The 8,258-nt window shown below is 43.8% G+C and overlaps 1 protein-coding gene across 4 annotated transcripts in view; it reads right to left on the bottom strand.

Moving 5' to 3' along the window:
• HYCC1 (hyccin PI4KA lipid kinase complex subunit 1) overlaps window positions 1-3,251 on the bottom strand; it is an 85,932-nt gene extending 82,681 nt beyond the window's left edge. For all 4 annotated transcript variants that reach the window (XR_003002347.1, XM_024738414.1, XM_024738416.1 and 1 more), the window contains exon 1: window positions 3,067-3,251. The gene's annotated coding sequence lies outside the window, so the exon portion shown is untranslated. The remainder of the gene's footprint in view (window positions 1-3,066) is intronic.
• Window positions 3,252-8,258: the final 5,007 nt, after the last annotated feature.

An 8,258-nucleotide genomic window follows, 5' to 3' on the forward strand; every position in this document is an offset into this window, starting at 1 on the left:
AAAATGCCTCAGGCAAGCATGTCTACTTTATCATCATCCATTCTTTCTCAATCTTCTGAAGACTAGTTTCTGAACCACCACTCAGCTAAATCTGTACCTGTCAAAGTCACCTATGGACTCCTGACAAATTTACTGTTCCCTGAAGTCTCTCCTTATTTGACCCCTCTTTAAAGAATTTGAAATTGTTGACCCATTCCCTCTCTATTTGAAAATTTCTCCTCCCTTGGCATCCCTCTTGACGTTCTTCCTACCTTTCTAACTACTACTCTTCTCTCTTTCACACTATGCTTCCACCTATCTGCTTTTTATTTGTCTGTTCACTGACTGCTGCTTTCATTATGCTAAAGACTCCCAATCTGAGTCATTCCAACATACCCAAGTCAACGCAGCTTCTTCAATTCAACCTCCATTCTTCCCTCTATTCCTGATTTCCTTTACAAGTTTCACATCCTAGATCCAAACATCTATCTACAGCTTCACCTGAACATTCCACAGCTTTCTCAAATTCAAAAATATCCAAAATAGAATTTATCATCTTCCCTCCATCTATGTGTTCCTCATTTCCAATCAATGGAACCAAATCAAATCCTCAGTCTTGATTCCTCCTCCTTTCTTTCCCGAGGTGACAGCATCTATCAAATTCTACCTCACTCTGCCAGAGTAAGGATCCAAAACACAGATCCATTAAGTGGTTTCTTACCCATCACTTTCAACGCAACCCCCTTAGCCAAGGATACAAGGCCCTGGTCTGGCCCTCTACCACTCTCGCTGTTCTCATCTTCCACCATTTCCCCATCTCACCCCTGCATTCAAGTCACATCAACATTGCTGACTTCGTAATTGTCACTGACAATGACTTCTCTAAACTACCAGGGTTTCTCATGCCTCCTTGCTTTCTCACTGACTATATTTATATTCTCTTCTTGGAAAGTTATTCACTTACATCCTGCACTTGGCAAAATTATGTCACACTTTAAAACTCTACTGTGTGCCCCCGACTTTATATACATCCAAGCTGAGTTAGCCATCTCCTACTCTGTTCCCTTACTATACTAGGCATATCTCTATTCACACTTAACAGAGGGTATTATAATTGTTACTTTACTTATCTGTCTTGTATATTACACAGTAAATTCCTTGATGACAAGAGTTATGATATTCATTTCTGTATCCCTAGCACCTATTCAGCCTAGGATAGTGCAAACTTTATGTTTGACATAATTTCCATTATTTACAAAATGTAAACTTGATACCCCCCAAAATGGTCTTGATACTAACATTTTTTAAAGAGTTCTTAATATTCATTATAAAATAAATATCAGGCAACAGGATCCTGAGTAAAATAGTTGACTACGAGATATATTTAAACTCTGACTGTCAAAACAACATCACTCTAAAAATGCAACCAAGAGCAGATTTCATAAAATAGGAATACAACAAAGAAAGGAAGCATAGCAGGTGACCTAGCCAATGCCTCATCTGGCTATCCATATCCTGTTAATGCTGATAACTAAGAGGGTTTATAATCCCTCTATGCTTATAACTATAGTAAATCAAAAAAGGATAAATACACCAAATCCAGAGTTTATTTTCTAAAACAGGTGATGATTTTCTCCCTTGCCACTTTGTTGAAATGAATTATTAGAATAACTGACTGACTTTGAAGCTACTATTGGCCAACCAAGCATATCCTACAGATTTTTTTCTTCCTTTCTTGCCTGCACTTCAAAAATATGGTGCTTTGGACTTAAAATGTATTAACCTAAAGAAAAAAATGCTTAGAAATTGGGGGCCGGCGGCGGGGCGGTGATCTATGGATGTTAGGAGAATATCCTTACGGAAAACAAGCCTCCCAGGACTATCACATTGACTCAAGGTTAGACCAATATTTATGACTTTATGCAGATAAGATTTTAAAAGCTGAAAATTTCAAACTGTAAAATGATACACGAACCAAAGAGGTGTCATACCTGCCCCCCAAACTACTGGGTGACCCAAAGGACAAATAATTTGCCAAAGGACAGCCTGGCCCGACTGCCGGTAGTACGTCTCTGAGATAAGTAGAAGCTGGCAGCGGAATAAACTACCCCTACCTGAAGAGCCGAGCGGCTGCCAGGCGTGTGATAGTGTATTTATCAGAGAACCGATTCTGCAGAGTACGAGAAAGCACCAGGGCAAAATTAAAAATTATCAGGACTGTCTAAACTCTGAGGGTACAACGCACACATGTGCACACCGAAGGGCGGATACCCAGTTTTGCCAAAGCGTGCAAACTTCGACGGGTCTTTCAATGCAACAATTTTCAGACAAAACCCTGACGATTCTCGAGTATGTCAGAATCATCCTAAGGAGAGGGCTAACTCTTAGTAAGAAGAGGGCAAGGGCTGAAGAAGAGATCTCCGGTGTAAATAACCAAGGAAGGAATCGTGGCTGCTTTGTGAATCTGTCCGACCTGGGTGGGGCAGGGGGGAACCGAGGCGAATGCAGCTTTCAAAGACGAGGCGGGCGACAGTGACCGTTTTGGCCATTAGACTGAACGGATACCAGCAGCCTCGCTGAAGTGGCAAGCCGGAGTAGGAGGGTTGGGAGGGGTAGGAGAGGTCAGGCCGGAGCATCAGTCTTGGCGGGGGTGGCGGGGTCCCACCCCAGGCCAACCGCGCCGAGGGGCGGCGGGTCGGGCCGAGGCGGCTACACCCCGGTCACGCCCGGAGGTCGGAGGGCTCCTGGCCGGGGAAGGAGAAAGAGCCGAGTCCGCGCGCACAAAGCTGCCGCCGCCGCCCAGGCAGCAGGCGGGCTGCGCCCAACTTCTGGGCGAGAAGCCGCCGGCCGCAGCCCACCATCCGGTCCCGCTCCCCAGACCTCCGGACGCCCCAGGCGCCCAGCACCGTCTCGCGCCCAACCGCGGCGCCTCGCGCGGGAGCCGTTACCTCCAACGAAGCCGCCGCTCCGGGGACAAAGTCCCGGTGCCCTCCCCGCCGCCGCCTCGCCCCGGCTCCTCCCTGACAAAAAAGTTATCGGTCGCCGGCCGCCCTGGGGGCCCGGCGCGGTTCGCTCGGCCGGACTCACCAGAGCGGCTCTCCAAGCTCCACCTCCAGAATCTCGACTTGTCTGGCTCGCAGCGACAGCGACGGCGGCTGCTCTGCTTTCTCCCAAGTAGCACCACCTGCCCACCTTCTTCTTAGCAGAACGGGTCCCCGCGAGCCATCTTCCCCCTCCGCTCACTGACTGACAACCCACCCCCGAGAGCCGCCACTGCCGCCAGCTACCCTGACGGGCAACACCAGGGACCCGTCCCCAGGCAGCCAACCGCCACCGCCCCACGCCAGCTCGGCCTATCGCCGCCCGCCGGGCGGGACCAGAGCAACTTCTCCACCAGTGAGAATCTTCCTTTGCTAGGCCTGGGGCGGAGCCATGAGGTGGGAGGGAGGACTATTTGGTGGGCGAGGTCTGAGCAATAGGCGTGGTCAGGGCACCCAAGGGGAGATGATTGACTGTTAAGATTGCGGCAACAGCTAGGCGATAGTGATCAGAGAAGGTCTCTTGGACTCAGCCATTAGGATTTACAGCCCTCCCAGAAGAAAATAAGCCTTTCGGAATGCTGTTAACCGTAATCACAGAAGAGAAACTAATTGATATCTTAATTTCTTGGTCAGGAGGATTTACTTCCCAGTAATTCGAGTCACCAGAATTTATCAAAATTTTATCAAATCCTCGGAGGGGAGAAAAAAATGTACGTTTTGCAAAATGGTAATAAAAACTCTTCTCACCTTATATCATTGCTTTTGGCCTTAGTCGGGAAAAAGTCAAACAATTCCACAATATCCGTTCCATGAGCTGTTTCGTTTTGTTTTGTTTTTCTTCATCTTCCCTCCCTACTCTTCTCCCAAATACACACTAAATATTTTATGTAACGACTGGAACCTGAGCACATCTGAACTATTTCCTACATATAGTTCCTCTGTTTCGACCTTGTTGATTCCTCCTACCACATCCCTCGCAAGTCCAATCAGAATTGATTAGACGAAAAATGAACCTTCAACCTGGAAGACAGGAAGCCACTTTAGTTTTATAAGAAAGGGGAAGGACTTCTCCTAAAGCCCCAAGATCTTTTCAAACATAGCACACACATAAATAACAAGCAAAAAGTAACGAAATATATTACTTGATATTGAAAGGGAATCAAGCAAACAACTTCAGGTAATCATTAGGGTAGATCTATAGAACAATCAGAATCCCCCATCCAAGAGCATAGACCGATTTATAAGTAAATAATAACAAAATATGGTGATAAGGGCAACAGAGCTAGGTTCAATGAGCCAGAGGAACACAGAAGAAGAAATTATTGTGTTTAGGAGAGTCAAGGAACTTCACAAGGAAGGTGATATTTGAGTTCGATCTTAAAATGTAGATGGGAGTTTGCCAGAGAAGGAAGTCAAAGGGCATTTCAGGAAGCGGGAACAGCAAGTTCAAAGGCGTGAAGTGTGAAAGGGCACTGATTGGCTGCAGAACACTGAGAAAGTTGGTGGGGCTGAAAGGTATGTAGCAGCCAAAAACTAAGCTAGAGCAAAACACTGAGATGAGATTATAAAGGCCATATGAACTACACTAAGGTATGTAGGATGAGCACTGTCCAACAGCGCTTTCTTCAAAGATGAAAATGTTCTATATTTGCGTTGTCCAATATGATAGCCACTAGCCACAAGTGGCTATCCAGCACTTGAAATATGGCATAGTGGAGGAACTCAATTTTTTATTTGAATTTTAATAGCTCCCATATTGGACAGCTCAGGTTTAGATGTTATTCTACAGGCAATGAGGGACTCATAGAAGCTTTTAATCATGTGGACAATCTTAAAGACAGTGTAGAGAGTGCCTGTTCTGTTTGATGAGAATCTTGACAGATCAGACCAGGGTACTGGTGGAGGACTGCAGGATAACTTAGGTCAGCTGGGCCAGAGCCTGGCCAGGGGAAGTGTTTACCTGAAGGAATAGAAACAGAAAGATCCAGAGAGTGTGTTGTACTCTAACATTTCAAAAAATGCAAGCAGTCAAAACCCAAGAAATTGAATTCTGCCATCAAGTCCTGACAGAATAGGGAGTAGGAGAGTGAGGGGTCAGAGAGGGAAAGAAAGCCAAAAGGTCAGCTGATCATAAAATAGGGAGAGAGCAAGTGTGAGCAGAGGAGTATACACACAATCAGTTTTACTGACAATTAGCCATGTGGGCCACTGATGTGTTGGCCTGATTTAAAGAGCCAGAGATTCTGTTGGCAAGAAGGTCCACTAGGACCAGGGCAAGACCCCAGCAGACATGAAGGGCCAAACTACACCTTCGGAAATGGGAGAAAGGGGCAAATACTTATTGACTTCCTGCACTACACAGGGCACTTAGCTTGTCAAGGATACAAAAGCACACCAGAAGCTCACAGTATGGGTCCCTGGGTAACAGGTGAAAAGTAAAGCAAAGTTTAATCATTTATCACAACAATAGAAGAGATAACACAAAGCAGTACATGATTGATTCATTGTTCAGATGATTTTCTAGGCAATAACTGCTGTGTGAGTTCAGAAGAGAGAGCAAGGCCTCCAGTCAAGGACGGTCAGGGAAGGCATCATGGGAGAGGTAAAAATTGAGCCAAGTCTTGAAAAATGGGCAGAAATTTGAATCCGAAAAAAAACATGTGAGAAGGAAACTCTTGGTATGCCTGGAAAAGAAACAGAAGAGGGGGGCTTCCCTGGTGGTGCACTGGTTAAGAGTCCGCCTGCCAATGCAGGGGACACGGGTTCGTGCCCTGGTCCAGGAAGATCCCACATGCCGCGGGGTGGCTGGGCCGGTGAGCCATGGCCGCTGAGCCTGCGAGTCTGGAGCCTGTGCTCCGCAATGGGAGAGGCCACAGCAGTGAGAGGCCTGCGTACCACAAAAAAAAAAAAAGAAAGAAAGAAAGAAACAGAAGAGGGGAAGTATAAGCAATGTACAGAGGACATGGGGAGCCATATGAGCTGGCCAGACCCTGCCAAGCTAGGTTGGAGATGGATAATAGAGTGCCTTAAAAGCAAACTCAAATGTTCAGGTTCTGTCTGCTCGCCAGTAGCTTCCTGTCTGTTTCTTAGACTTACTTGGGATGACTTTCAAAAATATAAATGCCAAAAGCATACCCACGTCAAATAAATCAGAAAATTGGGGGATGGATATAGGGTTTATTTCACAAGCTTCCCAAATGAACCTAACACACACTCAGGGTTGAGACCAGGGGAATTACATCGTAACATTTTACTAATGCTAAATCAAGACCGTACATAGGATGGATTGAGTGGGAGAGACTGAAGGCTGTCTATTTATATTCGTATATTTGTTTCCTTTCTGCAAGAAGACAGAAAGCAATTTATTGCCTGACCACTTCCTGTTTTGAAGTGGTGAGATGATATAGAAGGCAATTTAAGTCATCTTCCCTCTAAGTCAGAGTAAAACCAAAACACAAATTTATGTCCGCGGTCCACTCTCCTTTCTATCACAATTTGTGCATATAAAAATATTTTCCAATAATAACAGCCTGCAGTTAACAGTTACACATAACCATTTGTGGCTGAGCAGCAAAGCACCAGGAAAATGCCTGACAACATTGTTTCAAAAGGGAAATGCTTTTAACCTACTTTATGAAAGTCAGCATACTCCAGACCTTAACTACCCAACTTTGCCAGTCTCCAATATCTGTATGCATAATTCTACATTAACTACTAAAATGCATTTACCTTCTTGCAAATAAGTTGAACATTTTAAAGCGTGAACATTTTCCCTATGATATTAAATTTCAGAAACCTAAGAAACATTTAACTCAAATATATTTCTATTAAATTAACCGTAAAACAACTAGGTAACATGACTATTTTCTTCCAGGTTTATTGAGATAAAATTGACATATAGCATTGTGTAAGTTTAAGGTGTACAATTTGACAATTTGATATACAGACTGTGAAATAATTACCACAGTAAGATTAGTTAACACATCCATCACTTCACATGGTTAACTTTTTTCTTTCTTTCTTTCTTTTTTGGCTATTGTTGTGAGAACGTCTAGGATCTACTCTCTTAGCAACTTTCAAGTATACAATACAGTATTGTTAACTGCAGTCAGCACGCCGTACATTACATCCCTAGAACTTATTCATTTTATAACAGGAAATCTGTACCAACATCTCCCCATTTCCCTCCACCTGCAACCCTTGGCAACCACCAATATATTCTTTGTTTCTATGTACCATGACTATTTTAAATGACAGAGTCAGGAGAATTTTATCTTGAAAAAAACATGAAGAATATGTTACTTTAGTGGCAAGGATGTTAAAACGTACTTTTTTTAAAAAAATTAAAACAAAAAGAGTGTGCCTAAGAGGTCATTCTGTCTTGCTGTGCCAGATTCCCCTTCTAAGAGAGCCACTCCAGCCAGTGCCCACAGCAGAGGCAATAGCCATGATCTGTGCCATACAACCCCCTTCCTAGAACCATATAGGCCAAGGGAAGCCAGGCCTAATGATGTGAACGCTCCATCCAAACAGGGATGGTGGTAATTACCTAAACCCATTCTCTTTCAAGAATGTGAACTGGAAATGGGAAGATAAAATCACTCACGTGGTGGGTGCAGAAGCTAAAAAGTCAGGCAATAGAAGGAAGCCCTGAGAAGCCCCAAGAGGGGCAAGTTATGAGGAAACTGAAGCCATTAGGCAGTGAACAGAGATAAAAAGTAGAGGATGAAGTAACTGATAACAAAGGACAGAGTAGAATGAGTCACCGTAATAAAGATGGGGATCAACGAAATCCTGCTGTTGAGGGGACAATGAAATAATCCATCTCCTACAGCTGCACTGAATCACACCAGTTTCCAGTGTTTGCATTCAACATCTGTGAGATCTAACTGCAATTGTTTCCAGAGTCCTATAAGATTCCCATCTGCATCACCTAAAATATTCTAAGTAAATTGTTTACCTTTCATGCCTGTATGAAACAATAAGTAGACTCCCAGAATCATGCACCAAGTGAAAGAAGCTGGATCAATTGCATTTTGCAAATTGAATTTTATCCTTCAAGGTTGGTTGCAGGTTTTTCTAGGAATAACATCCTAGAAAGAAGACAACGTTCTCTATATCTTAAAAAAAAAATTCATAAGTTAAAATTTCAATATCCTTATAACAGATGTTTTAAGGGAAAAAAACTTTTTTTCTCTTAACTTTTAACAGTGGAGCCAATCTTGTTCATATTTATAA

Source organism: Neophocaena asiaeorientalis, unplaced genomic scaffold, assembly GCF_003031525.2.
Source record: "Neophocaena asiaeorientalis asiaeorientalis breed wild unplaced genomic scaffold, Neophocaena_asiaeorientalis_V1.1 scaffold89, whole genome shotgun sequence".
In the NCBI taxonomy this organism is placed as follows: Eukaryota; Metazoa; Chordata; class Mammalia; order Artiodactyla; family Phocoenidae; genus Neophocaena; species Neophocaena asiaeorientalis.